At 39.6% G+C, this 27,901-nt stretch overlaps 1 pseudogene across 4 annotated transcripts in view; it reads right to left on the bottom strand.

Annotated features, from left to right (window-relative positions):
• Window positions 1–27,901, bottom strand: part of LOC149186270 (F-box/kelch-repeat protein SKIP4 pseudogene) — an 85,384-nt pseudogene that overhangs the window by 14,396 nt on the left and 43,087 nt on the right. The gene's annotated exons all lie outside the window — the stretch shown is intronic.

Raw genomic sequence — 27,901 nt, 5'->3', positions numbered from 1 at the left:
AAATTTTTATATCAAATTTCTTCTTTCAGCATGTCGTCTTCTAAAGGAAAATCAAAGGTAGTTGTAGAAAACCCATTGCTACCCCCTGTTATAGATTTAGATAAACTGCCCTTAGTTGACCAACAATATAAGATGTCTGAAACCCAATGTGAGTTTGACCTCTATGAACTTCACAATTGGGCAAAATAGAAATTCTTAGATGTTGGCAATGAATTGAGTATATGGGACTCCTTCCTTCCTCAATTCATTTTCCCTCAGACTCATTCCTTCCCTGAATTTGTAACCTGGTGTCACTTTAGGTATATCCTGAGTCAAAGAGCCATCATTTCCCAAAATAATGATATCTTGTTTACAATTTCCCCTAAGTCAATATGCCAAATTCTTCAAATCAAACCCTCAGCCCCTCTGCATCCTTTTTCTATAGATTCTCTCATGGAAATCTATCAGAAACTTACTTTTCCTCAGAGAGCCAAAATATTTGAAATATTTTTACCTGAAAATGCAAAATTGCCAAGAACAAGTCCACCATACCCTTCCTCAATGTTTCCAGAGATGACTAGACAGGTTATTTCAATGGTTTCATGTCTGTTAGGTTATCCAACCGATCAGTGGGTCAATGAAGTAATTCTGGGATTTTTATCAGTGTTTTCAGTAGGTGATAAACCATCACTTATGTTCAATTACAGTCAATTTTTGGCAGAAGCTATTCATGATCAATTTCTAAAGTTTTCTACTGAAGGAGCCTTCAAATATAAATCAGTTCTTGTGTACTTGTTCCTGTTTTATCAAGCAAACAAATTTCAATTTCCATTACAAAAGCTAGATGAACAGGGAAATCCTCAGTTTGTAATTCATTGGACTTCCTTGGTGAGGAAGAACACTAATGAATTTTCTTTCAGTGATTATGTAAATCAGTTTCTACATATGGCTTTGTGCTTGCTCAGTAGTGATATTATTCCTAGGATTTCACCTGAAATCAAAAGAATCCTTCACCTTAGTGAGCAGACAAGAAGTGGAGATTGGTATTTATATCAGAATTACACAGAAATCAGAATATATGGATGTGAGCTTCCTCCATACAGACTGCCAAAGTTTGTGCCAATCAGAATTTTTGCATTAGAATATATCAGATAGATGATGAACATGGATGAGCTGCATTTTGTATCAGGTAAAAAGAAGTCTCAATTTAAGTTGAAAGCATAGATTGGACAATTCATTTGTAACACCAGAGCAGCAGCGAAGGAGGCATACCTTCTCTTGAAATAGATGAAGTTTAAATTAAGCTTTACCTGGTCTTATGATCCCTTGGGGATTATTTCTAAGTTAAGGGTAGAACAGAAAACTACACCTTATGCACACACACCCAGACCAGAAATAGAACAATACATGAATCAAGAAGAGTGGCAAGAAAATACATTGCAGGAAGCAGAAGAACAGGTTTTCATTTCAACAACATCACAAACTCCAGTTCCACAAGAGAAGCAGACTAAGAGAGTAAGGGAAAGTGTTTCCCCTTCCGTTTCAGAAGTTCAAGAGATAGATTTCATAATGTTTAAAAAAAGAAAGAAAACTAATCCTCTTGAAGAACATTTTCAAGAAGAAAGTTCACAGGAACAAACAACATTGGTACTGACAAGTCCCCATGCTACAACTTTTCCAAGAATTGAGGAGATTTTCTCAAGTTCTCTTGTATCCTCAGTTTCTCAAGGTGCATTATAAACATCTCAAGGTGCATTAGAAACATCTCAGACAGGAGAGCCAACTCATAGTGCAACAGAACCAAGTATTTTCGCCAAATATAGGGAGATTAAAAGGAAAAATGAAGCATTAAAGGCCACTACCTATTCTGAATTTTGGAAACAGACTTCAGCTTCTCAGCACAGACTTCTTTCTGCACTTGATACTGAGAAAAGACAGTTTCAGATGGCCTTCTTGGAACCTAAAGTTCCATTCCCCAGCACCACAAAAGATTATAAGAACTCTATTTTTGCTTTTGATATTAAACAAATTCATGCTATTGACTAGATTGACTTACACAAGCAAGTTGGAGAAATGATTTATTCCACTCTGACTAGCTCAGCTATGGCAGCATCCAAGCTGCAAGTTTCATTAAATAATATTCAGTCACAGTTAAAGTTGGAAAAAATATCATCTCTGGCTAAGGATACTAAGATTAAATCTTTAGAAGATCTGGTGATTAAGTTAGGATATGATCCTAGTGATGTGAAAGCAGCTGAAGAAATGATCAAGAGCAAAAATGTTGATATCTTAGCATTAAGGAAGCAACTTAAACTCCCTACTATAGAGGATCCACAAACTAAAGAAGTTGGAGAATTGGAAAAGGAGAAAGAAAACATGTTCAAGATCATAGTTGAACAGAATCTTCAAATACAAAAGATGGAGACTGAATTGGAGACATTATTAAAAGAAAAAGAACAGCAAGCTAATGTATCAGCAACGACATCCATTGCAGGCACTTCAACAGCAGGAACTTCTATTGCAGCAACCATTACAGCAAAAACACAATCCACTGATACAGTAGCCGATTTAGCTAAAGCTATGGGAGATTCAAAAATACAGAAGAGTCATAGGTTGACTCAAAGAATAGTGGCCCTTGAAAATGAGTCTGCTATTGCTCAAACTATTGCACAAGCTAAAGAAAATATTTGGCTAGATATCAATGAATCCATAACTCAGTTATGGCCTTCAATAGAAATCATTTTTGAACAAGAACAATTATTGGAGAAATCAAAAGAAGCAGTAGCAGAAGTGAAGAAGGAGCTGGGTCACAAACCAGGAGATGCAACAGCAATAATCAAGATTTTAAATTCAAAAACAAAGGAAGAGCTTAAAGATTATGAGATTAAAGGCAAGACTGAAACCATTCTAGAAGTTAGGAGGATACTTACCAAGAGGAATTTAATGTTGCAATTAGAAAACAAGTGTCATAATCTAGAAATTCAAATCAATAAGTTTCATAAAAAATTTAATGTACTACATCAAAAAGGAATTACAGGTTTGCGAGGGATAGGAGACAGGTTGGTTACTCTTGAAGAATACCAGCATAGATTGCATTCTATAGTTGTAGATAAATCAAAATTTGCTAAGATCAAAGGAACCATTACAAGAAAAGCTTTTATTGAAGGATTAAGTTTTGATTTACTAATTCAGCATGAGATTAAACACTTGTTCATAGTCAAGCCCACCTTTTAGAAATACACTGAAGTGGATGAGACTTACAAGAAATTGATAAAGTTTGTCATTCCTAATGAAGACAGATGGGAAAAAAATTGTCAGCTCATTGATTGACAAGACAGCAGGTTTCCAGCAATAGGCAACAAACTTTCAGCAACATGATGCAAGTTTGTAGGAGCAAAGGGACAAATAACTAGGAAATACAACAGAATAACATCTTTATAGCCTCAGTCATCAGCATAAGCCTCGAATTCTTTGCAAGATGTCCAAGTAGTTCAAAATTCCTATTTTCTAGTTCTATTTTTGTAATTAGTTTCAAAAGATATTTGGTAAATAAATCTTGATTTTTAAATCAAGATTTTTTTTAAGAAACCTCTATAAATACTTTGTAGCTCAAAGTATGAAGGGTTGAACCCAGTGTTGCGGGGGAGCGCTTCCCCCCCCTCGCTCCCGCTCCCAATCCGCGCTCCGAGCAGGAGCGGGTCAGGAGCGCGCTCTCGATAAAAAAATTTGCGCTCCCTGCCAATTTAGGGAGCGACATCGGGAGCGTTCTCTCCCGTCGCTCCGGGAGCGAATCGCCCAACGCCGGGAGCGATCCGGGCGGAAAAAAAGCCGCGGACACGAAAAATTTTTCCAATTTAACAAAAAAAAATGTTTTAAAAGCCCAATGGGGCAAAAAAACATTTCATTATCACTTGTATGAGAGCAAGAGCAAAGGAGCGAGGAAAAGCGAGGAGCAAGTGCCGAGGAGCGAGGAGCAAGCCTGTAGAGAGGTAAGTAACTTAGTAATTTAGTTAGTTTAATTTAGTTAGGTAGTAATTTAGGTAGTTTAATTTAGTTTATTAACTATATTTAGTAAAAAAATTATGAATCTAAATTAAATTAATAGATTAAAATTATTAAATTAATTAATCTAAATAAATTAAATTAATTTGCAGATTCAAAACCCTACAAATATCAAACATCATGGACCTGGCTATATTTCTTGGGATTTTCCTCTTCTTGGTCCCTTTTATGGTTATTATGGTGCTGGAGAGTAGGAAACGGAGGGGCCAAAATGAAGAGGGGGATGAAGAAGCTGGAGAAAGTGGATTTGATGAAAACCCCAGTGAGGAGGAGCTGGAGGAGGGTGAACATGACTCTCAAAAAACTAAACAAGACCAAACCCCATTGTGGAAATATGTTAACAGGCCTGAAGCAGGGAAAGGGGGTGGAACCACTAAATTTCATTGCCCCCATTGCAACAATGATTACACAGGTTCATACACCCATGCCAGAAAACACCTCTGCGGGAAAAGGCCATGGGATGGAGACAAACAAATAGGAATCAAAACTTGTCCAGCGGTGTCAACAGCGGATAGAGCCAAATACATAAGGGAAAAGGAGGAAGCCCAATACAAATCAAAAAAATCAAGGGGTTTCTTTGAACCAAGCTCACAATCACAAGCACAAAGAACTCCTTCAGCATCCTCCCACGGCAGTGGATATGGAGGCACAGGGTCATCAGGTTTAAGGCGTAAAACCATATCAGATTTCCTTGATGAGGGGTGTAGGAATGATGTGGATTCTAAGGTTTACAGATTTCTCTATGCATGTGGGATACCATTCAATGTTCTTCGCTCACCTTATTAGCACGAAATGGTTTCTGCCATAAATGATGCCCCTAAAGGATACAAGAGCCCTGGGTATAAGAACCGTTGGACTTGATCATGAAAAAGAAAAAATATCACATTCTTTGAATAGAATGACGAGTTCTTGGACTGACCATGGGGTGTCCATTGTATCTGATGGATGGACAAATGTAAAAGGCAAGCCATTGATAAGTGTTCTTGCTGTGTCTGTTAGTGGTGCCATCTTTCTAACTGCACATGATTACTCAGACAAGTTCAGGACCGACATCAACATCGCAGAAGCATTACTTGAAACAATTGACCGTATTGGCCCATACAATGTCATCCAAGTCATCACTGATAATGCTCCTAATTGTAAGGCAACAGGAGCAATTATTGAGGATAAATACCCCAACATAATTTGGTCTGGATGTTTGATTCACACATTGAACCTTCTGATGCATGATGTTGTCAAGAACAAAAATGCACAATACCAATGGATTGGTGATAGGTACAAGAAAGGCAAACAAATGAGCAAATGTATTATAAATCGTAGCAATACACATGGCCTTTTCCGCAGTCACTCGAGATTGGAGTTGTTGAAGATTGGAAAGACCAGATTTGGTAGCTATTACCTCACCTTCAGGCGCCTTTTGAAGGTAAGAGAGTCATTGGCTAGCATGGTATCAAGTCCACATTGGCAGGTATTAAAGGAAAGAGCTACAAATGCAGCTGACAGGCAAGGTTTTGAACTAGTGGAGGAGGCCGCTCTTGATGGTCAGTTTTGGACAAGTGTGAGGCAAGTGTTGGATTTCACCAAGCCCATTTATCACATGATTTGGTTTGCAGATACAGACAAACCAGTGATTGGCGAGGTGTATGAGCAGATGGATACCATGTTGGGGCAAATAAAAGATATTGTTCATAACAGAGATCCCGACTTGTACAAAATGATTCACGATTTTGTGTGTGTACGGTGGAATAAACTTAATCTTCCACTACATTGCTTGGCGTATATCCTTATGCCAAAATACTACTCTACATCTTGGTTGGGCCAACCTGCATAAGGGGGTGGGATTAGGACCAGACCCCATTTAGATGCAGAGGTAACTAGTGTATATTTGCAAGCATTGGAAAAGTTGATACCTGACAGGGAGGAATGTGCAGCTGTGCGTCTTGAAATAAGCAGATACTTCAGTGGCACTGGTTTGTTTGGTACCTTCCCTGCAATGGAAGACAGAGACAGATTTGATGCTCTCACATGGTGGGAAACATATGGCGGCCATGGACTTTTGCCAAAATTGGCAAAAAAAGTTCCATCAAAGGTTGTGAATACTTCTTCTGCAGAGAGGTGTTGGAGCACCTACAGCTTCATACACAATGTGAAAAGAAACAGACTCAATGAAAACCGAGCAGAAAGCTTGGTTTATGTGCACTACAACTTGAGGTTGTTGAGTCATTACTGTGATCGGGCTTATGAGGATCCCACATATAGAATTTGGGACAATCACCCTGAGGATGACAATTTGGAAGATGGTATAGTGCATCTTGAAGAACTGGAAGAGGAACTTATAAGGGATGAAGATGAAGCAACTACAGCTGCTGCAGCAGCCATGCCACCTCCACCTCCACCATCCAGTAGCAGTGCTCGAGGTCCGAGTCTTGTTCCTTTGCTGTCGCCACCTCCATCTACACCCTCACGTGGCGGTTCTAGTTCTGATCGTCGGTCTATGCGGGAGACTCCTAGAAGACCACCACGACCTGCTTATACTCCTAGAGATTCTCGTGGCAAGGGCCACATGTAGATTTACAGTTTACTTGTATTTTCTAGTTTCTATTAGACTTTAGTTTTCATAACTGTTGAGTTTTGAGTCCTTGACTCTTGACTCTTGACTCTTTCATATCATAATGATATTTTTTGTAAACAATATATGACTGTGACAATGAAAATTTGAAGTTTGAAGTTGGCAATTATAACTCATTGGTAATGATTGTGAATTATGAATATGATGCTTCGTGAAAGACTAAAGTTGTTTCATTTCATTTCATTATTCATGTTTCATTTTATATCATTTCATTTCATGTTAACAGTTAGAAGTTAGGACTTAGAAATATCTAAGATATTACTTCTTGTAATGGTTAACCGTTAAACTTAGCTACAAGTACAACTTTGGTGATCAATGATGATAAATGTTATATATTGAATTTTCAATTTTGAAAGCTTGAAGTTGAAACTTTAAGATTGAATTTGATGAATCATGATTCACGAGACTCATTATGTTGCAGTGGTAATATGTATTTTACTAACTTGTGGACATGGTTGATGAAAATTATAATTTCTAGAATCTAGATGATTGATGTGATATGGTTCAATGATCAATCTATGTTTTTTTATGTTTTTTATATCTAATTCATCATTCTACATGTTTTTGTTGACATATATGTATCACAGATTAAAAAATAAAAAAGAAAAAAAAAAATATATATATATATATATATATATATATATATATATATATATATATATATATATATATATTTTTAAAAAATCGCTCCCGGATTCGCTCCCAAACCGGGAGCTTTTGAAAATGGTCGCTCCCACTCCCGTTTTCGCTCCCGCTCCCACTCCCAAGTAACACTGGTTGAACCCTTGTGATAAACTAGTAAGCAGAATTGTAATTCTTTGAGTTTTTTCCGAGATTAATACAAGGATTCTGGATTCATCTTGAAGCAGCTAGTGTTCCTGTGAGTATTTTTGTTTTCTATTATGTCTCCATTTTGTTTATCTTTGCATATGTTTGAAATTAATGGGAAAATATAGGTAAGCTAAGATTGAATATCAATCTATCTGAAAACCCCTGCGAAGTTATGATCAATTACAGAGATTAGTTAATTGAAACTTTTGTTTTAATTAATTCCTCTACAATTTTTAAATTGTCACTTCCCTTTAGTTTTAAATATATTTTGTTTCGTTGTAAAAGGATTTTATACGCATCATTTGTATATGATTAGTTGAATACTCAATTTGAAGATTTAATGAATCATATATTTTCTTAAGTTCAACCTTAAATATCATTTCAAAGCTAAATTCTATTAAAGGTGAAGAATCAACCCTTTTAGTATATCATAAATAATTAAGAGTTTGCATCTGTTTAACAGTTTAAAGCACTGGTCATTCAAAAAGCCAAATTTAAAAACATTTTAGATACTCTGGCACAATTCCTTAACCTAGAATTGTCTACAGAGGTACAACAGAGTTGTTAGTCAAGGCCTTGCTATGTGACAATGTTGGATGATATGATGCTCAAACAATGGGTTACCAATCTGACTCTTCTTATGAGAATTCTTCAGATTGAGAATGTCCAAGTACCTTGTATGGATTATGAATACCTCCCTAGTTAAGAGGGAGTGTTGAAATATGTAACTAGGTTCGGCCTTCATAATGACATTTGTAATCATGATTTTATGTATTTAATATAACGAGAAAAATAGATTTATTATTGTTATTCTTGAGACATGGGTTTCATGCTCAAGGAAATTTATTTTTATAGATCATGCTCCCATTGAGAGCTTCCAGGGCTTCTCATTGTGTCTACTACCAGTCAAGAAAGTCATTGTCATGTATGAAAGACCCTTCTTTGGCATGTTACATATTGTAAGGAAAATTATTTGAGTCAATGCTAGAGTCAAAAGGCCCTCCAAGACCTCGTCATAATGCAATGAACAAGTCAACCTACACAAGCAACAAGTTAGCCTAGAGACAGTTACAAGTCAGCCTAAAACATGTACAAGAAGCCTATATAAAGAAGACTTCGACCTCATTTTTGAGACACACTTCACTCACTCAAGTTTGATCACAAGGAAGAGAAAAAGTGTGAAGTAGAGGAGGACAAACGAAGAATTAGGGCTCCCCTTGCTACAGAAAAGGTCGAGTTGCAAAAATCAAATTAGGTCACCAAGAAGAGCATTTTTGCAAGTCGAGTTCTTTAGGAGAAAGAGTCTACCCAAGCAAAGAAGAAGGGAGCAAGAATATACCATTATCTCTCTCACGTGCAAGGGTTAGGGTTTCTGCAGAGGAATTTGTTGGGCAGGTCGAAATTCTAGAAAAATCTGCTAGGAAGGTAGAAATCGCAGAAGAAGTTGTTGGAAGTCAAAATTACAGAAGCTGTTGGAAGCAAGGTTTGACTTGGTCTTGGAGCGTCTTGGCAAGGGTCATAAGTCTTGGAATTCCTCAATTGAAGGTTTATAAGAAGAGAAGAATTCTTGTGGGTTTTCCTCTCAATTGGAGAGGTTTTGGCCCTAGTTGATCACGCCTATATCTTGTGTCCTCTGTCTTACTGTTCTTTATGGTTTGGTAACTATTTGATGAAGAGAATACTAATAATAATCAAGTGAAAGAAGAAACAAATCGAGTTAAGTAAAAATACATCACAAGCAGTTATCGAAGTAAGAGAAATCATCTGCCCTAGCTGCCCATAAATTTCTCAATAGAGTGGAGGCAACCACTCAGTCAATGACTCCCAGTATATGGAGAGTTGTTTGGAGAGAATCAGAATAGAGTTGGATCTTCGAGTACCACCTTCAGCCAGAGTAAGTAGACACAGAGATACACAGGGTACATGGCACTTATGACTGAGATAATAGGCTCACAAAGCATGGTTGGAAAGAACAGGTCTTCAAATCATATTCCACAAGAGAAAGCAGGGAAATCTTCTAGTTCAAAGGGAGCAGTTGCAGCAGCGAAGAATGTAGTAGTGTTGAAGATAGATCCAGGTGGACAAGGTTCTTCCAGAAGTACCTTCCTTGCTAAGAGGGAGTGTTGAAAATGTAGCAAGCAAGGTCTTATGGCTTGTGCCTCAGCCAATGAAAGACCTTGAGTTGTCCTCATGAGTTAGACTTAAGCTAAGATTATTTATTTTTAGTTTACTGGAATAATCATCAAGTTAGCATGCAGAGAGTTGGAGCTTCAATTAAGTGGAGTCTTCATCACTTTGACTACAGAACGAGGTGGCAGTTAGCAGTTCAGTTAGAGCGAGTTAGTCTTCAGTCTTGATTGAAGGAAGAGCAAGTTATATCTCCAATGTTGATTGGAGAGAGCACAAGTTAACTCCAATGATGATTCAAAGGAGAGCGTGCTATCATAACTCGAGTTCAAAATTTGAACCAGCCTAATTTAGCATGGATTGAATCTACAAAGAGAGCATGAAGGCATAAGTAAATTACAATTGTTTTGTGCATGAAGGATTGTGACAAGACAGAGCTCATGAGTTAGTGTGAGAGAGCCTTGATTGTGGACCACAGGAATTGTGTCCTAAAGAATAGCAGCAGAAGTGCATTAGAATTTAGGAGGATTCGTTGTGCGCAGGTTGTGTGGAGTTGGGGTCCTAAAAATAGGAGCTCAAGTGCACTACAAATAGGGCCAAAAGTGCGCTAGGAAATAGGATATTAGCGCAAGGAGGCCAAGTGCGCAAGGAAGGAGGAGCATAGTTGAAGCAAAACAACAAAGTTTGCAGAGCAAGTCAAGGAGGCGGCAAAGGATCAATTATGTGCAGAAACAAAGATCAAGTAGTGATCAAGGCAGGCCAAGATCAATTGTATCAGCTGAGATTTGTGTGAGAAGCAGAATGCTTTCTTAAGAGAGACAGATTGCTTTGTAATAGATTCAATTGCTCCAAGAATAATCAATAAAATAGCCACATCAAACAAGCATGTTTTCCCTGTTGGGTTTCATGAGAAAAACAAGTGTGTCGATATTTGTGTGATGTGTTTTTATCACAAGAAGCAGAATAATCTCTCCTCAATGACCATTCTAAAGGCAAAGAGAAAGAAGAAAAGAAGACATCTTTGATTAAATTAGATGTTAAATTTGATTTGCCAATATATGATGGAGAGTTGAATGCAAAGAAGCTAGATAATTGGATTAGACAGATTGATGTGTATTGCAGGGTGCAGAGCATTGATTCAAACAGAAGTAAGATTCAGTTGGCCAACCTACGCCTTGGAGGAACTGCCTTGGTATGGTGGGAAGGCAGGACACAAGCTGACATGAAGAAGCATGGTAAAATCCTTTCTGTCTGGAGTGAATTTGTTTCTGCAATTAAAAAACAATTCTATCCACTAGCTTATATGCAGCAAGCTATGATGAGTTGGCAAACTCTTCGCCAATTGAAAGGGCAAAGTGTACAAAGTTACACCCAAGAATTTAGAAAAAGAGCTTTGATTCTAGGCATTTCTTTAGACTCACCTGAAACTCTGTTGAAGTATATAGGTGGTCTACATAGTTATTTGAGACATACCATTCTCATGTTTAATCCTACTAGCATAGATGAGGTATCTGTTCAGGCTACACATCTAGAGGCTAGAGGCAAGAATGTGAACCCAAAAGTTGGGGGATCATCAAAACCCACTGCAAGCAAGAACAAGGAAAAGAGAAAGCAGAAATGGAAAGAGAGGAAAGCAAATGTTGTACAAAAGACCAAACCTTCGTGCACTCACTGCAAGAAGGATGGGCATGATGATGAACACTGTTGGATTCTGCATCTAGAGCTGAAACCCAAGAAGTACGATGGCAAAAAGAAGAAGACTGTTGCAGCTATTCAGAAGGATTTGGGGTCAGACTCAGGGGATGAAACAACAGTGATAGCCGTAGGTATAAAAGGTAAAAATTCTGAAGCATCTACCAGTAATTATACACAAACTATTGATAGTGAAGAAAATGAGAGAAGAAGACATGAGCTTTTTCATATTAGAGTTATTTCCAAGCATCAAAAGATTGATACTTTATTTGATAGTGGTTCACAAGTAAGCTTAATTTCTGAAGCAATTGTAAAGAAACTGGGATTACTAACCACACCTCACAAGAAGCCATATCCATTGGGTTGGTTATGTGATAAAACAAAGCTACAAGTGACTCGACAATGTAAACATAGGTTTTCCATTGGTTCATCATTTGTAGATGAGGTTGAATTAGATGTAATTACCTTGGATATATGTGGAATTGTTTTGGGAAGTCCTTACTTGTATGACAGAAAAGCAATTTTCTATAGCGCTGAAAATAAGTATCAACTCGTTAAAGATGGAATTGAATATTCTGTAAGAGCTCATAAACTCAAGAATAATTATACTCTCATAGACTCAGGGCAGATAAAAAGAATTGTAAATTCATGCAAACAATTTTTACTGATGGTTGTAAAGGAAAAGGAACCTGATAAAACCAATGTATTTGAAAGCTGTGATGCTAAATAGCAAGATGATTTAGAAAAAGTTGTTTCAGAATATGATATGCTATTTCAAGAAACTAAAAGTCTACCACCCAAAAAAGGAAATAGTACATGATATTAATTTGCAGCAAGATGCTCCATTGCCTAACATCGGAATGTACAGGTTATCCGCTTTAGAGAATGCAGAAATCAAGAAGCAGGTATAGGAGCTGCTCGAGAAAGGGTTCATAAGACCTAGCACATCACCATGTGGGTCTCCAATTGTCTTGGTGAGAAAGAAAGATGGCTCATGGAGAATGTGCATTGATTATCGAGTACTGAATAAGATAACGATCAAAAACCGTTATCCCATTCCTCGCATAGATGATCTATTAGATCAGTTGAAAGAAGTTGTTTACTTTTCCAAGTTGGACTTGCATAGTGGCTACCATCAGGTCAGAGTTGCAGAGCAAGATGCATGGAAGACTGCTTTCAAAGCAAAGCAAGGACTGTATGAGTCGTTAGTTATGCCTTTTGGCTTAACTAATGCTCCTGCTACTTTCATGAGAGTAATGAATGATGTACTCAAGCCTTTTATTGATGATTTTGTCATTGTATATCTAGATGACATTCTTATATTTAGTAAAACATGGGAAAAACATTTGAAGCATGTAAAGCAGACTCTAGATGTTTTGAAAAGAGAAAATCTCTATGTTAAGCTATCAAAATGTGAATTTGGCAAAACATCTTTGAATTATTTGGGTCATATTGTAGGGGGTGGTGAATTGAAGATAAATCCCTCTAAAGTTGCAGTCATTGTAAATTGGCCTAAACCCAAATCTACTACAAAAGCTAGAAGCTTCCTAGGAGTAGCACAGTATTGGAGAAAGTTTATTTCTAACTTTTCTTTGATTGCAGCTCCCTTACATGTTTTAACAAAATTGAACAGGGTGTTTCAGTGGGGAGGCAAACAACAGAAAGCCTTCAACACCTTAAAAGAAAATATTAGTACAGCACCAGTACTAGCATTGCCCGATCTTCAAAGACCATTTGAGATTGAAACTGATGCCAGTGACTATGCCATGGGAGCAGTGTTGATGCAGCACGGTAAACCCATATGTTATCATTCTAAGACATTTAATTCTGCAGTAGTTAATTATCCCACATATGATAAAGAATTGTATGCATTAGTACAGTGTGAAAAAGTGGAAACATTATCTAATGGGCAAAGAGACAGTTATACATACTCAACCACCTCAATATCTACACTCACAAACTAAGTTGCAGCAATCAAGACACTATAGGTGGATGGGTTTTCTACAACAGTTTCATCTTGTCATCAGATATAAAAAGGGCATACACAATAAAGTTGCAGATATGTTGTCTAGACCAATCATAAATGCATCTACTATACTTAAGCATAACTCAGTAATGCATGAAAGCTACGTTGAACAATATTCTCAAGATATAGACTTTAAAGATGTATATACAACTTTAAGTCATGGCAAACAAGTAAAAGAATTGGATTATCATGTTAAGAACCAACCCTTATATCATTTTAGAAAGTTATGCATTCCTCAAACCCAAAGAGTAAAGATAATTCGGGAAGCACACACTTCTCTAATATCAGGTTACTTTGGTGTAAGTAAAACAGTTGCACAGCTGCAAAGATTTTGTTATTGGCCAAAAATGCATGAAACAGTTTCTAGATATGTAAGAGGGTGTACCATGTGTGCTAAAAGCAAGCCCAGCAACAGAAAACTAGGCTTGTACACTCCACTACCAGTTCCTTCTCATCCTTCGGAAAGTGTTTCCATGGACTTTGTTGGGGGACTGCCTAAATCTAGAAAAGCTCATGACTATTTATATGTTATTGTGGATAGGTTCAGCAAAATGTGTATTTTAATACCTTGTAACAAACAGATTACAGCTAAACAAACAGCAAAGTTGTTCTTTCAACATGTATGGGTTCATTTTGGATTACCCATTTCCATTGTATCTGATTGAGATTCCCAATTTGTTGGGAGATTTTGGTCGAGTCTGTGGGAATTGATGGACACCAGAATGAAGAAGAGCACAGCGTTTCATCCACAAACAGATAACCAAACAGAAGTGGTCAACAGGGCAGTGATCCAGTTGCTCAGAGGCTATTGCAGCAAGCATCCCAAGCTTTGGGATGAGGATTTGTGTTATGTGCAACATGCTTACAACCGGGCTAAACATTCTTCTACACAGAGATCTCCTTTTGAGCCCTGTTTTGGTTTCATATCCAGGTCTCCCTTGGATTTTGTCTTTGGTAAAGACATAGCAGTTGATGGACACAGTGATGTGGACAAGGCAGCCAAATTCATTGAACAAATCCAAGAGATTCACTAGGTAGTATAGGAACAGCTGGAAAAGAGCCAAGCCAAGTACAATGCAAGGTATGATAAGCATCGGACAGAGCATAGTTTCCAAGTTGGTGATCAAGTCTGGTTGTATATCAGCAAAGACAGAATGCAAGGTGAAAGTAAGAAGCTGAAGCCAATAAGGTATGGACCTTTCAGGATACTTGAGAAAATTGGTAAGAATGCATTTCGCCTTGATTTGTCAACTTACATGCACATATATTCAGTAGTTAATGCACAAAGCTTGAGACTATTTGAACCTTCATTGGTTGAAGATCCCGAAGAGCAGAGTCAATTGCCTTCTATTGATGATCTGTTGCCTGAATATCTCAATGAGTTGCAGGAAGATACAGTTCTGGACAAGAAGGTGAGAACAACGCACAGAGGGGATGTTGAATACCTCAGAATTGGACTTAAAGGTTCAAAACCAAGCAGTGCAAGATGGATAGAAATTGGGCAAGCGAGGAATCTATATCCTCACTTGATTGATGCTTAAAAACCAACTTTTGGTGGTCCAAAAGCTTTTTCAGTGGGAAGGTCGTGATCCAAATTAGATCCTAGAACACTCTCTAAGTTTTCATGAACTCTTAAAAAAAATCATGTCAAAGATTAAAAGTCTTACAAAGATCAAGCTTATCGGAGATATCCTCGTAACAATTGCAATTTGTGATCAGCGCGGAGCAACGAGGACCATCGGTCAAGCGCGCAGACCGTCGGCCCATGGTAATGCTCGCTATCGCAAATTAGCAAAGGTAGAGGCCATTTCGAGAAACGGGGGTAGTTTATGATAATGCCAAGTCGCTAATCGCATATCGCAAGGCAAACCCTCAAAGAAGGAAAGGTCGCAAGCACCCGAACCCAAAATGTTATAAAATGCAACGGATATCATTCCGATTCCATGAAAGCGGGATTCCACAAAACCGGCAGAATATCGGAGGGGCTACGAGCGGTAAGCGGTTTCAACCGAGTTCCGCCTAATGCCATACAGCGAGTGCCACGCGTCCGGCGGAAGAGAGAGAAAACCGTTCACATCAGACAGGTAAACATCATGCTACTTAGCCGCCCGATATGAACGATGACCGTAGGATCTGGGACCCCCAGATCAACGGCGGAGATGCGTTCCGATGGATGACCGGATTTGACGAGGTCAACAGGCAGAGTTGTATAGGATTTGAGGTCCGATATGGACAATGCGTTGGCAGAAGGTCGTGTTCACAGGCATTCTTGGAGTTAACAGAATAAACGGCCATGTCCAAGAGAACTGACACTCATCTGTTACGAAATAGGTGGCCACCTCCCTGTGAGGCGTTATATAGTGACTGATTACGTAGGACAAAGGGATTCAAATGGACAGAGGCAGGGAAACCAAAAAGCCGAGAAGCGGAAACGAACAGTCAAGAAGTAGATTGGCTTTAAAGCCACAAACTGATAGAGAGAAAGCAAGCAGAGAGAGCAGTAGGCAGTAAGCCGAAAGCAGAGAGAAGAAACCAAGCTGACCTGCAGAAGCAAAGGCAGCATCGAGCCAGAGTTAAGACAGAGCCAGAGAGAGTTAGAGAGTCTGTGTACTCCAGAGAAGGCTTGAGAGGTTCAAGCGAACTCCTCTGCATATGCCTGTCATGTATTGAGTCTCAGATTGGACTCATACCATTGTGACCAATAGAGGTCAAGATTCAATAAGGAGAGTCTGTGTACTCCAGAGACTTGGGGGATCCAAGTACAGTCTTGTTGATTTGTATCAGTTGGGTGAGACCCAAATTAAGCTCACTGTTGTAAAAACTCTGCTTGAAAACATAATAGAGAGGCCACCACTGAAGGCTGGACAAGGAGACGTAGCCCAAGAGTATTGGGTGAACTCCTTATTAAACTTGTTGTGTTTATATGTGTTGCCTGTTATGTTTTCTTTAACTGCTTCATTACCTGTGTATTTCGCAATCTTATCGATCCGTTGCTCAAAATAACATAGGCACATCCATGCACATGAGTCTGTAATACCTTATTGTTTGTCTTAGATCAGTATCAGATCATAATTAGAGCATGAGCAAGCTATAGTACAAAACGAAGAGCAACAGGCTCCCAAGCAGGAGGCTCAGCCATCACATCAGACTACAGTCGTGCAGATTGATGGGCAAGCTGAGAAGTGTGAGGACGAGTAGGACACGCAGTTAGAGGAGAGAATGGAGCCCACTCAAGCTGTGACTCCCAGTACAGGGAGAAGGATAGTGAGATGGGCAGAGCAGTTAATCTAGGAGGCGAAGGAGCAAATTGGTACTTCTAGCACATCAGTTCGACAAAGCAAACAACCACAGAGGTACACAAGGTATATGGCACTCATGATAGAGTTATTAGATGTCGAGCCTTCCAACTATCAGGAGGTAGCCACTCAGCAGGGATGGAGAGATGCGATCGTGGAGTCTACTTCCATCATGAAGAATGATGTTTGAGAACTAGTGTCGAGGCCATATGGAAAATATGTGGTGGGCTCTCATTGGGTTTACAAGATCAAGCATGGGGCTAATGGGAGCATTGAGAAATACAAGGCAAGAATCGTGGCCAAGGGGTTCTCACAAGTAGAGTTCATTGACTATAACGAGACATTTTCCTTGTGGTCAGATATTCGTCTGTAAGGACTATTACAGCCATTGCAACTCAGATGGGGTGGAGGATCCACCAAATGAACATTAAAACAACATTCCTCAATGGGGTTGTCAAAGAGGAGATTTTTATTGAGCAATCGGAGGGGTTTGAGACATGCAACAAGGAGACTCATGTTTGCAAACTCGACAGCCTTGTATGGGCTCAAACAGGGTCCACCAGCACGGTATGCTCGTATTACCTTCAGGGATTGAGTTTCACGAAGAGTTAAGCATACCCAACCTCTACTACATTATTTTTGGCGGTGAGCCACTCATTCTGGTGTTATATGTGGACAATCTGATTTTGGCAGGCACAAATAAGCTCATCTAATAGTGCAAGAGAGATCTTGCACGTGAGTTTGAGAAGAAGGATATGGGGCTAATGCACTATTTCCTTGGGCTGGAGGTTTGGCAGGGAGATGGGAAGACCTTCTTGGGGCAGGGCAAGTATGCCCCAAAGATTTTGAGGAGATTCCACATGCAGGATTGCAAACCCTTGACCACACTTCTAGTCACAAATTTAAGGAAGGTGGACACATCCAGATTGGAGCAAGTGGACCCCTCACTTTATCGACAATTGATTGGGTCACTAATGTATTTGGTGAACACATGACCAGACATATGCTTTGCAATTAACTCTTTCATCCAATTCATGGTCGAGCCTACCAGGGTGCATTGGGTTGTTTCCAAGCACATATTGAGGTATCTCATGGGGATAGTAGAGTACGAATTGTGGTATATATAGGTTTATGGGGTGAGGATTGAGGGTTTCACTGATGCAGATTGGGTAGCAAGCTCCACAAACAGGAAGAGCACATCGGGTTGCACATTCATTGTTGGATCAGCAGTTATTTCCTGGTTCAGCCAGAAGCAGAGATCAGTTGCATTGAGCTCAGCAGATGCCAAACAAATGGTTGCCGATTTGGCAACATGTGAGGCTATCTGGTTGAGGAAATTGCTCGTGAGCTTGTTTGGGAAAGAGCTAGAGCCCACTGTGATCCACTGTGACAATTAGAGTTGCATCAAACTCTCTAAGAATCCATTGTTTCACGATCACACAAAGCACATCGGGATACGTTATCATCACATCCAGGACATTGTTTAGAGAGGTACAATTAGACTCCAATACATACCAACAGAGGAGCAGACAACAGACATTTTGACCAAGGCATTGCCAAGGAGCAAATTCATTTACCTCAGAGACTGGTTGAGTGTAGTGCAAAACACCTTCCTATCTAAGAGGGAGTGTTGATTGGAGTAGAGAAGGAAGGGTTCTACTTGCCTGAGTGTTAAGACTAGCACAAGTACCCACAAGATAGCCTCTTATCAGAATATCAATTTATTCAACTATTTCCCAAACTTGGACTTAGGAAAATTAAAATTCCTGAAGTCAACTTATGGTTTAATCTCATCGGTTCATCAAGTTTTAATTTCAACCATTGAGAGATAGTGGGGCCCATGTCAAATTATAAGTGGGAATAGGGCGCAAAAGTGGTCAGATTGAAGAGCACAAAGTATGTATTAGCTCTCATCAACAAAAATTAGGGTTTTAGCAGTCAACCAAGAAGATCAGTGACCAAGAGGGTTAGAAGGACAGGGTTGAACAGCCTTAGCTCAACCCATAATTAGCGCGGTCATGCAACGAGCTAGTGTGCACAGGGGGAGGTTGTACTGTGCAATTGTACAACAGGCACCAGTGTGCAAAGAGGCTATATCGCGCAGCTGTAACGTAACACAAGTACGTAGGGGTTGTTTCGATCTTTGCTTAGATCAGTAGTTTAGAGGGATTTGTTGTAGAAGAGAATTATTTGATGAGATAAGAGAAAACACACATAGTTTGCAGGTTTTCCCCGAATTGTGGTTTCCTGGGTATATTTTGTCTTATGTGTTTGAATGTGTTTTTGTCTTCAGATCTATTTAATTTCCATTGTGCATGTTATGTTAGAAAAGTCGGTGTATTTGTAATTTAAGTTTCTAGAACAGTAATTATTTATATTTCTAGTTGCACACTTAGAAAATTGCAAATCAGTTGGTGGCTTTTATGGGAAACTAGCATGCCAGCCTAGGGGCATGCTAGGTCTGTTGGATAAATCGTCAAGATTCCTCAATGCCAAGCAAAGTGAGTTCAACATTTTGGCATCTGAGCATGACTCGTGGTGTCAATCAACTACTAAGATTATCAAAGGGTCGAACGCTTTGCTATAGAAGGGCAACATTGCATCTACAAGGCCATCATGCTCTACGAATGTGTAGTGCGTCCTGGGCATCATGTGGAGTAGAAATGGAATAGTGTGCTCTCAAGGCCTTAGCTGCTATGTGCAAAACCACCTAGCAAAACCATCTCAAACTCAAGTGAAAGCAACCACTCATTAGAGACAATAACCATAGATGCATCTAAGTTGACCATAATTGTTAAGGACATAATAATACTTTAAAACAGGATCACCTTCAAATATCTAACTAGACCAAATCCCATAAAAGTGTTTTCTACTTTTGTAGAGGCAGCTAGGTAATCAACCCTATTAGGTGCTTCCAACCGCTAAGGAGAGGTCGCATTTCCAAGGGAAACCCTTCAATTCGTAGGTGTTAGTGAGAATAGGTAGCAATAGACGAGAATGACTTCATGACTAAGTGTCATGGCCAAGGGTCCAACACATGGAGGTCCACATCTTGATCGTATAGATGTAATGGAGTAATCATGGAGGCATGAGATACCCCTTTCCTCAGCCTGTTTGTTCACGTATTTACTCACTCCTTTACAAAAAGGAAGACCATACCAATGGTGCGCCTAGATTGAATAGAGAAACCCTAACCTTAAATGAAAATGCCTTGCTTGGGAAATGTGTGCCTCCATGCAAGGATAGGATAGCCTAGAATAGAGTGACTACTGGGAGAAAACTTGTTGTATACATGCATGCGCCTCTCTCTTTGGATATTGCACTTTTGCTAAATCTAGAACTCCCTCTAACCATGTGCTCTATCGAAATTAGAACTACACATAATCTAAGGACGAAAATCATAGTTCCTACAAATGGCACATATATGGATGCACCTCAACCATTTAGTCTGCGTAACTACTATGCCTACCTAATGTGCCTTCCTCAGAGGAGCAATCGGCACAAGGATCTAGGCAATATTGGATTCTCTAATTACTTTTGCATTCGATCTAGTCATAATTGCTATGTCACCAATAAAGGAGAATACCATGGAGCAATAAGTAAACTTTGACACAAGATTCAATTCCCCTTGGAGGAATGAATACTTGGTTGGGACAATGGGCAAACACGAAGTGATTTTGACTAAAGAAATTAGCCCCTGACATGGTAGCATAGTCAAACAAAAGTGTTTGTGCTCATTACTTCACCCACTGAAGGTTGTTTAGCATGCACAAGTGATCCATGTGTAATGTTCCCCTCCATCTAGGATGAAGCTCTTCAATGTGTTGAGAAATCTAGGGCAGTGAGATGAGATGATTTCTCTTTGCTTGATAATTGCTTGTGATGTGATTTTACTTTATTTCATTGACTTCTTCTTTAATTATTATTAGTGTTCTTTATCATCAAACAAATACCAAATCATAAATAACAATGAGACAAAGGACACAAGATATAGGCGATTAGCCAGGGCCAAAACTTCTCCAATCATGAGGAAAACCCACAGAATTCTTCTTCTTATAGAATCTTCAATTGATGAATTCCAAGACCTAGACCCTTGACCAATAACCCCTCCAAGACCAAGTCAATGCCTTTCCTTAATGAGTTATCCTTCCACAAAGTCAACCTCGGTCAAACTAGCCTTTCTGTAGCAAAAGCTTCTCCTTCAACCTCCTTTTTGAACCTGCAACTTCTTGATTGTAATTCGGCTTAACTGCAAAAACCCTAGGTCATACATGTGGGCAAGATCATGGATAAATCGTCCTCCTTTCTTCTTTGCTTGGTGAGATACTTCTTCAACAATTCGGCCTTCAAGATGATTCCTTTGCCACCCAAGTTCAGACTTCTATGATGATTGTATTTTTCGTCTTCTTGCAGCAGTGAGAGCCCTAATTCTCTTTGCACATGTGAGATATTTCTAGCCCAAAACAGATCAGAAATTACTTCGCTCTTCTTTCTCCTTCCTTCACTAGGTGTTAGGCTCCTTTCTTCTTCTTGATCAAACACTTGATGATGCTTGAGTGAGTGTGTTTTGAGTGAGGTCGAGCTTGCCTTTATATAGTCCTTCTTGAGTCCTCAAAATAGGTCGACATCATCTTCTAGAGAGGTCAATCAGGCCGACTTGATCATTTTGCATTTGAAAAGGTCTTGGAGGGTTAATTTACTTGACTTTGACTTAAATAATTTTTCTTACAATATGTAACATGCCCAAGAAGGAACACTCGGAATACTGAAAGTAGTGTTTTGTGAAAAAGGTCTTCCAAGGCTGGTTAGGAAGAAAAAAATGGCTCCAAGGTTGAACCCTAGTTCTGCCGCCTCCATGCCCTCGGCCGACGGCGGGTCTCTGCTCGCTCTGGCCGCGAAGGGATTTGAGAGATTAAGGCAAAGATCAAGGATCTTTCTATCCGCTGCAGGTTTGCAAGATGGCCATACCAGGAAAAACGGAGCCGCGGACTCAAATGCGTTTGCTGACCCCTTGACCGAGATCTCAGGGGTTGCATGGCCCCGATCCCCTGCTTCCACAAAGGGTTTGTACAGCCCTCTCCAGAATAAAGGAGCAGCGGCCAAGGATGATCATGCAGATCCCTTAGCCACTTATCCTCTGACCGGGGCCATCGGGAAGGAAAGGCTCGCACCGAATGGCTGTTCGCCTCTGTTGTCCATGAGGCAAATCCAGAAAACGCGAATCAATCAATGCATATGCCTGCCCTCTCCACAGATCTGCAGGGGAAGGAGGCGTTCGGAACGCTCTTCAGCATTTCAGATACAAATCAAGATCTTGACAGGCAAAACCATGTTACTATGGGTGAGCCAGACGGATCTAGTGCAGCATCTCAAGCAGACACTGAATATCAAACTGGGGATCCCCTCTGCAGCACAACGGCTTCTCCATGAAGGTAAACAACTTGAGGATCTGTACCCTATTTCTTTTTACGGCATTAAGAAAGATGCATCTATTATCTTAACCCTTCGTTTGAGAGGAGGAGCTGCTGGAGAGCCATCCACAGCTAAATCATTTTCTTATAGAGATGCAGTCCATGCCAAGAAGCCTGACAAGACAGCTCCACCAGTTCAGGCTTTACCCAAGCCTTTTTTGGTGGACAAAGTGGAGGAGGTTCCCTCTGTTGAGATCTCCTACTCTGACCTGGCAGACGACACCCAAAAATTTGCAGAAAGGGCCATCATATGCAGATTCAATGGGCTCTGGCCACGCTCAAAAGATCTTTTGGACTGGATCTATGACAACTGGACACACAGTTGCAAGATCTACTTCTGTGCAAAGGGATATTTTATAGTGTTGTTCGACGATCTCGAGAACTACGAAAAGGCCTTAGAGGAAGGCCCTTGGTTCATGGGTACGGCAGGCCTCTTCCTAACTCCATGGTTCCCAGACTTTGACCCAGCTTCTGCTGTTATCACAAAAGCCCCTGTATGGATCAGGCTTCCAAATCTCCCTATACATCTGTGGAACACAGAAGTATACAGGCAGATTGGCAACGCTTTGGGTTGCTTTCTAATGGGAGATTACCAGAGGGAAATACAAGGCCTCTACACATACGCCAGAATCTGTGTAGAGCTAGATCTAAGCAAGGGACTGCCAGAGCAAATCAATCTCAAGATCAAGGACACTGTTTGGACACAGTTTTTAGATTATGAAAATACTGCCTTCCGATGCCGCCATTGTCACCTAACAGGGCATCTACAGACCTCCTGCCCATCGTTGACAGCAAGAGCGAAAAAGGGTATCTTCGCAAAATCCAAACCCAAGCGTTGGGCACCCTGTACTCCGCAGCCAGCTCGAAGCTCCAGCTCCCCAGGCTCAGAGGACGGGGAAAGCGATTTAGAACCGGACCAGGCGCCTCAGCCAATGGATTCACCCATGAACACCATGGGACACACCCATGACTCAGCTATAGCCCAGAAACGCGTCCATGAGACCTCCTCGGAATCAGAAAAGGAATTCCCGATGAAAGAGAATTCCAGTCTTCAAGTTGTCTTAGCTCATTCCCCTCAGGGTGGCTGGACAAAAGTTAACAAAAAGAAAGGGAAAAAACAATGTGTTCTAGGTTCTGCCCCTATGGGGGATTTAGGCAGTCTGTGATTTCTAGTCATCTGATGCAGCTATGAGTTTGAATCTTTCTTCCGGAACCGAGGTTGATGGATCCATCATTTCCGGTCTGCCGGTTTTTTTGCTTATCCTGACTGTACTATATTACACTTAATAGAATTAGTCTTTAACGAGAAAAAAAAAAAAAAACATGCCCAAGAAGGGTCTTCCATATATGACAATCACTGATAAGCCCTAGAAGCTCTCAATGGGAGCTTTGACCTATAAAAATAAATTCCTCTTGAGCATGAAAGCCATGCCTCAAGAAAACAATAACAAATTTATTTTTCTCATTACATAAAATCATGATTACATGTGTCATTATGAAGACCGAACCTAGTTACATATTTCAACACTCCCTCTTAACTAGGGAGGTATTCATAATACATACAAGGTACTTGGACATTCTCAATCTGAAGAATTCTCATAAGAAGAGTCGGATCGGTAACCCATCTGTATAGCATCATATCATCCAGAATTGTCAAATAGCAAGGCCTTGACTAACAGCTCTATCTCTCCACATAGCACAATGTTGGCGAGACCAATGATTTATAGACACCTTCATCATTATCTCTCAAGGAACATACCCCACCCAGGTTCTCTCAGGGTATGTCCTTCCTAAACTATTCTTATCTTTGATTCCCAGACCTCAAAAAATATCGGTCCTCTACAAATACTCTTATCTTGGATGCCCTACCACATCCTCAAAGAGTATCGGATGCCAGATGCTTACCCAATCCTCCATTCTTTCTTCCAAATTGAAGACAAGAATGATGTGTCCATCTCTCCTCATGGCCTTCACTAAGACTTACAGTTGTTAGTCCTAGTCTAGTGCATGACACATGAAGTAGAGAACCATATTTGTCACTCCCTCTTAACCAGGGATGACCAACCCATTCCATAAAAGGAATGTACCCAAGCTCCCTCTTAACCAGGGACTTGTCCAAGCTCCCTCTTAACTAGGGACTTGCTTTCAGTAGCTCACTTGTGGAGATCATGGTACCTTCAGCTGCTTGAAGAGCTCCTCCTTTCGATGTCATGAAGTTCATCATTATGGAGCGTTCGCCTTTTGGGATTTCTCAATAAGGCATCAACTATTCATCACTTTCCTCAAGTCAGTCATGTCATTCTTCCTCTTGTCTGAAAGTGATCTTCTATATTTGGATTTCGTTCATATAGCTACCTCCTTTTCATCATGTTTCCTTTAGGATCTTTCATCCCAACACATGAATACCAGTGGTAGGTGACATCTACAACTCTTCCTTTGGTAGCCCTGTATTATCCCATCCAAATATTGTTCAAAAATTAAAAAATGAACATCAAATTAACATTATCTTTGTGATGGCGACCTTACATCATGACATCTGCTTGTTGCAACATCAACATCCTACATACATATTGACATATCTCTAAGATATATAATGTGAAGGGTCTCCTTTTCCAGACTTCATTAGAGTCTTCATATTTTTCCCATGGAGATATTATAGTCAAATCTTTTAGTCATTGGATGTTGATTTCATTTAGTTAATATGTGAACCATGCCTTCATGCATCCTTTTAACGAAAGAGATCCCTTTCTTTAGATCATACTCATGAGGTAGAGTATTCATCCCTGTTATCTGCAACTACATAATGACATGACTTAATTCATTAAATGTATGCATACATACCTCTTACCTTATTTTGGTCATCTAGACTTTCTTCAGCAGCTTCCTTTCCTTGAGAGTACTTCATCCATCTTGATATGTTGCATTCTTTTGTCATCATACCATCATTCTTTTAAACAATGAATCCCATCCAAAGTGGAATTCTCAGCGAGACATTTGCTTCTCCTAACAGATGAACCTTCTAATGAAGATTCCATCAAAGGATCCTGATTATCCTCATTTTGCAAATATTTCTTCCTAATGATGTATGATGAGCTCTCCACTAGATGGCATTCATAAGTACCACTTATGCTTCCAATGAGGTTAACAAGAGCTACTTCCTTCTAATAATGATTTTCATAGACTTCAGTTATCTTTCAAGCTTCCCATAATGATGTCATGAGTTCTTGCTTTCAATTGTATGCAATTATGATGTCATTCTTAATGTGATGCATCCTATCATACCCTATTGACTGTAATTATTTAACCATGGTCAAGGTCTTCCACCTTCTACTCCTTCCAAGTATCCATACGTCATGAATAGTACCCAAGGGTCCGTATAGTTCCCTCCTATCATGCTTCTTAAAAACAAAGGCTTAGCCCATCCACCTTTACTTCTTATACCTGCAATATCTATTTACAGGCACCCCAAGCAAAGTATAATACCAAAACATGATGTCAAGTTATCTCTCTAGGGTTTTATGCAATCAAGAGGCCATCCTAGGGTTTCTTAAGTTCAAACCCTAGATCATATTATTTTCTCTTCATATCATTCTAGGGTTTATCCCATATCCTAGAATCCTAACAAACCCTAGAAATCATAGGGAACAAATACCTTAAGACTAGGGTTCCTCATTACTAGTGTTTCTTATGAGCCTGCAAAATACAAACCCTAGAGCCATAATTTTAATCCTACAACATTTTATGATGGACCCTTGAAAATTAAAAGGAAAATATCATACATACCTCATGGATACCTACCTGCAATGCTCGATATTTCAGGATGGTGTTGTCTACTGTTGATTATTGTTTATGATCGTTTGGAGAAGAACAATTATAAATGTTGAAGATTAGCTAATGCTCTGAAAAAGATTAAAAGTGCTAACTGCAAAGAAATACTGATTCACACCCCTCTCATTGTTTCCAACAATTGGAATCAGAGCTTGGTTCTTTCAGTAACAGCTTAACCGTTGGAAGGCAGTTTTCAGAGCATAAAGATGGGAAAGTCAAAGAAGCAAGTTGCAAGGATTACAGGTACAACAAAATCTGAAGAAAATGACTATTGTGTACCAACCCCTGATTTTGATGCAGATAATTACTGGATATGGGAATCCAGGACGAAAGTATATTTGCAGGCACATGGAGTATGGGAATCAATTGTTTCTGAAGACACATCTAGCGACAAAGCTAAAAGGTACAATTCAAAGGCTATCAATGTAATTTTGAATGTTTTGCCAAATTCTGTGAAAACAAAAGTTGGTCAATGTTCAACAGTTAAATCTCTTTGGGAAAAGCTTCATAATCTCTATTCAACAAAGCAATCAAGTCAAGATGTTACTGAAAATTCAAATCCTTCTAATTATGATGAAGAAATTGGAGAAATGAGTAAGACAGAGTTACAAAATCAGGAGATCAAGGTGATAAAGAAACTCAAAAGTCAAAAGGAAAAGACAAGACTTTTGGAAGCAAAATTGAAGACAGCAAAAGAACTCATCAAATAAAATGAAGAGTCTAAGAAGATGATTAGCAGTCTTAGAACTCAATTGGAAGAAGTCAAGAATACAGAGACACAAGACCTCAAGAGAGAAGTCCAACAGAAGCAACAAGAACTCGACACAGCGTTTGCAGAGATTAGCAGGCTCAAACAACAAATGTAGGAAGCAGAAATTGAAAGGAAGGAATCTGATCAAAGATACATATCCGCAGTTGACCAAAAGCAAAAGGAATTGGAAACCTCTTCAGTTGAACTAAGCAGGCTCAGGATTGAAAATGAGGAGCAGAAGGAACAGATACAGGCTCTCAACAGAGAAGTAGAGAAGACCACTCTTCTCAAGCTACAGGTTGAGGAGGCAGAAAAAAGAAGGGAGATCTTGAAAAGATGGTTTCAAGAAGATCTTGCTCAAAAGCAAGAAGAACTTGATGCAGCGCTTAATGAGATCAACAAGCTCAAAGAAAAGGACCATTTATAGGTTATGGACAAGACAGATAAAGAATTGGCAAAAAGAACAGGTAAGGCTCCAATTGATGAAGGTACAAGCTCCACATCTTCGCACAGTGAGATTGAGAAGACAATTGAACCAAAGAAGAATGTTGTAACTCCAAAGAATGATGCCAAAGCAATCAAGGATAAAGGACGACAACAGACTACAACACCGCCTTCAAAGAAGAATGAAAAATCTTCCAGGTATGTTCGTTTATTTAATGGTTATTGTTTTTCATGTGCTAACTTTGGACATATGGCCAGGGATTGTAAAGTTGTTGACAAGTACAATTATCAAGGACCACCGCCTCTGAATGAATTATCCAGGTATGCACGTTCATTTGATGGTTATTGCTTTTTATGTGCTAACTATGGACATATGGCTAGGGATTGTGAAGTTTTTGACAAGTACAATCATTATCTGCAAAACCCTAGAAGCAAGTTTGCAAGATCACGAGACAGGTTCCACGATGATTTTGTCAGAAGAGAATACGTGCTAGATGAGCCAAACATTGAATGTTTCAAATGCCATAACTATGGCCATAGCGCTCGCGATTGCAGATATCAGATGGAATCACCTATGGACAACATTGAATGCTTCAAGTGTCATAACTATGGGCACATGGATCGAGATTGCAAGAACAAGAAGGTCTGGAAAAGGAAACAGGTACAGGAAGACCAAGCAAATAAGAAGGTTTCAGCAGTTATGCTTTCAGGATTCGTAAAAACAAAAGGTCATGAGGAATTGGTAGTTGCTTCAGATAATGACTC

This window comes from Pinus tabuliformis, chromosome 3_1, assembly GCF_031772625.1.
Source record: "Pinus tabuliformis cultivar Carrire ecotype Pingquan chromosome 3_1, CPIR1, whole genome shotgun sequence".
Lineage (NCBI taxonomy): Eukaryota > Viridiplantae > Streptophyta > Pinopsida > Pinales > Pinaceae > Pinus > Pinus tabuliformis.
This window is presented reverse-complemented; position numbering and strand designations above follow the sequence as displayed.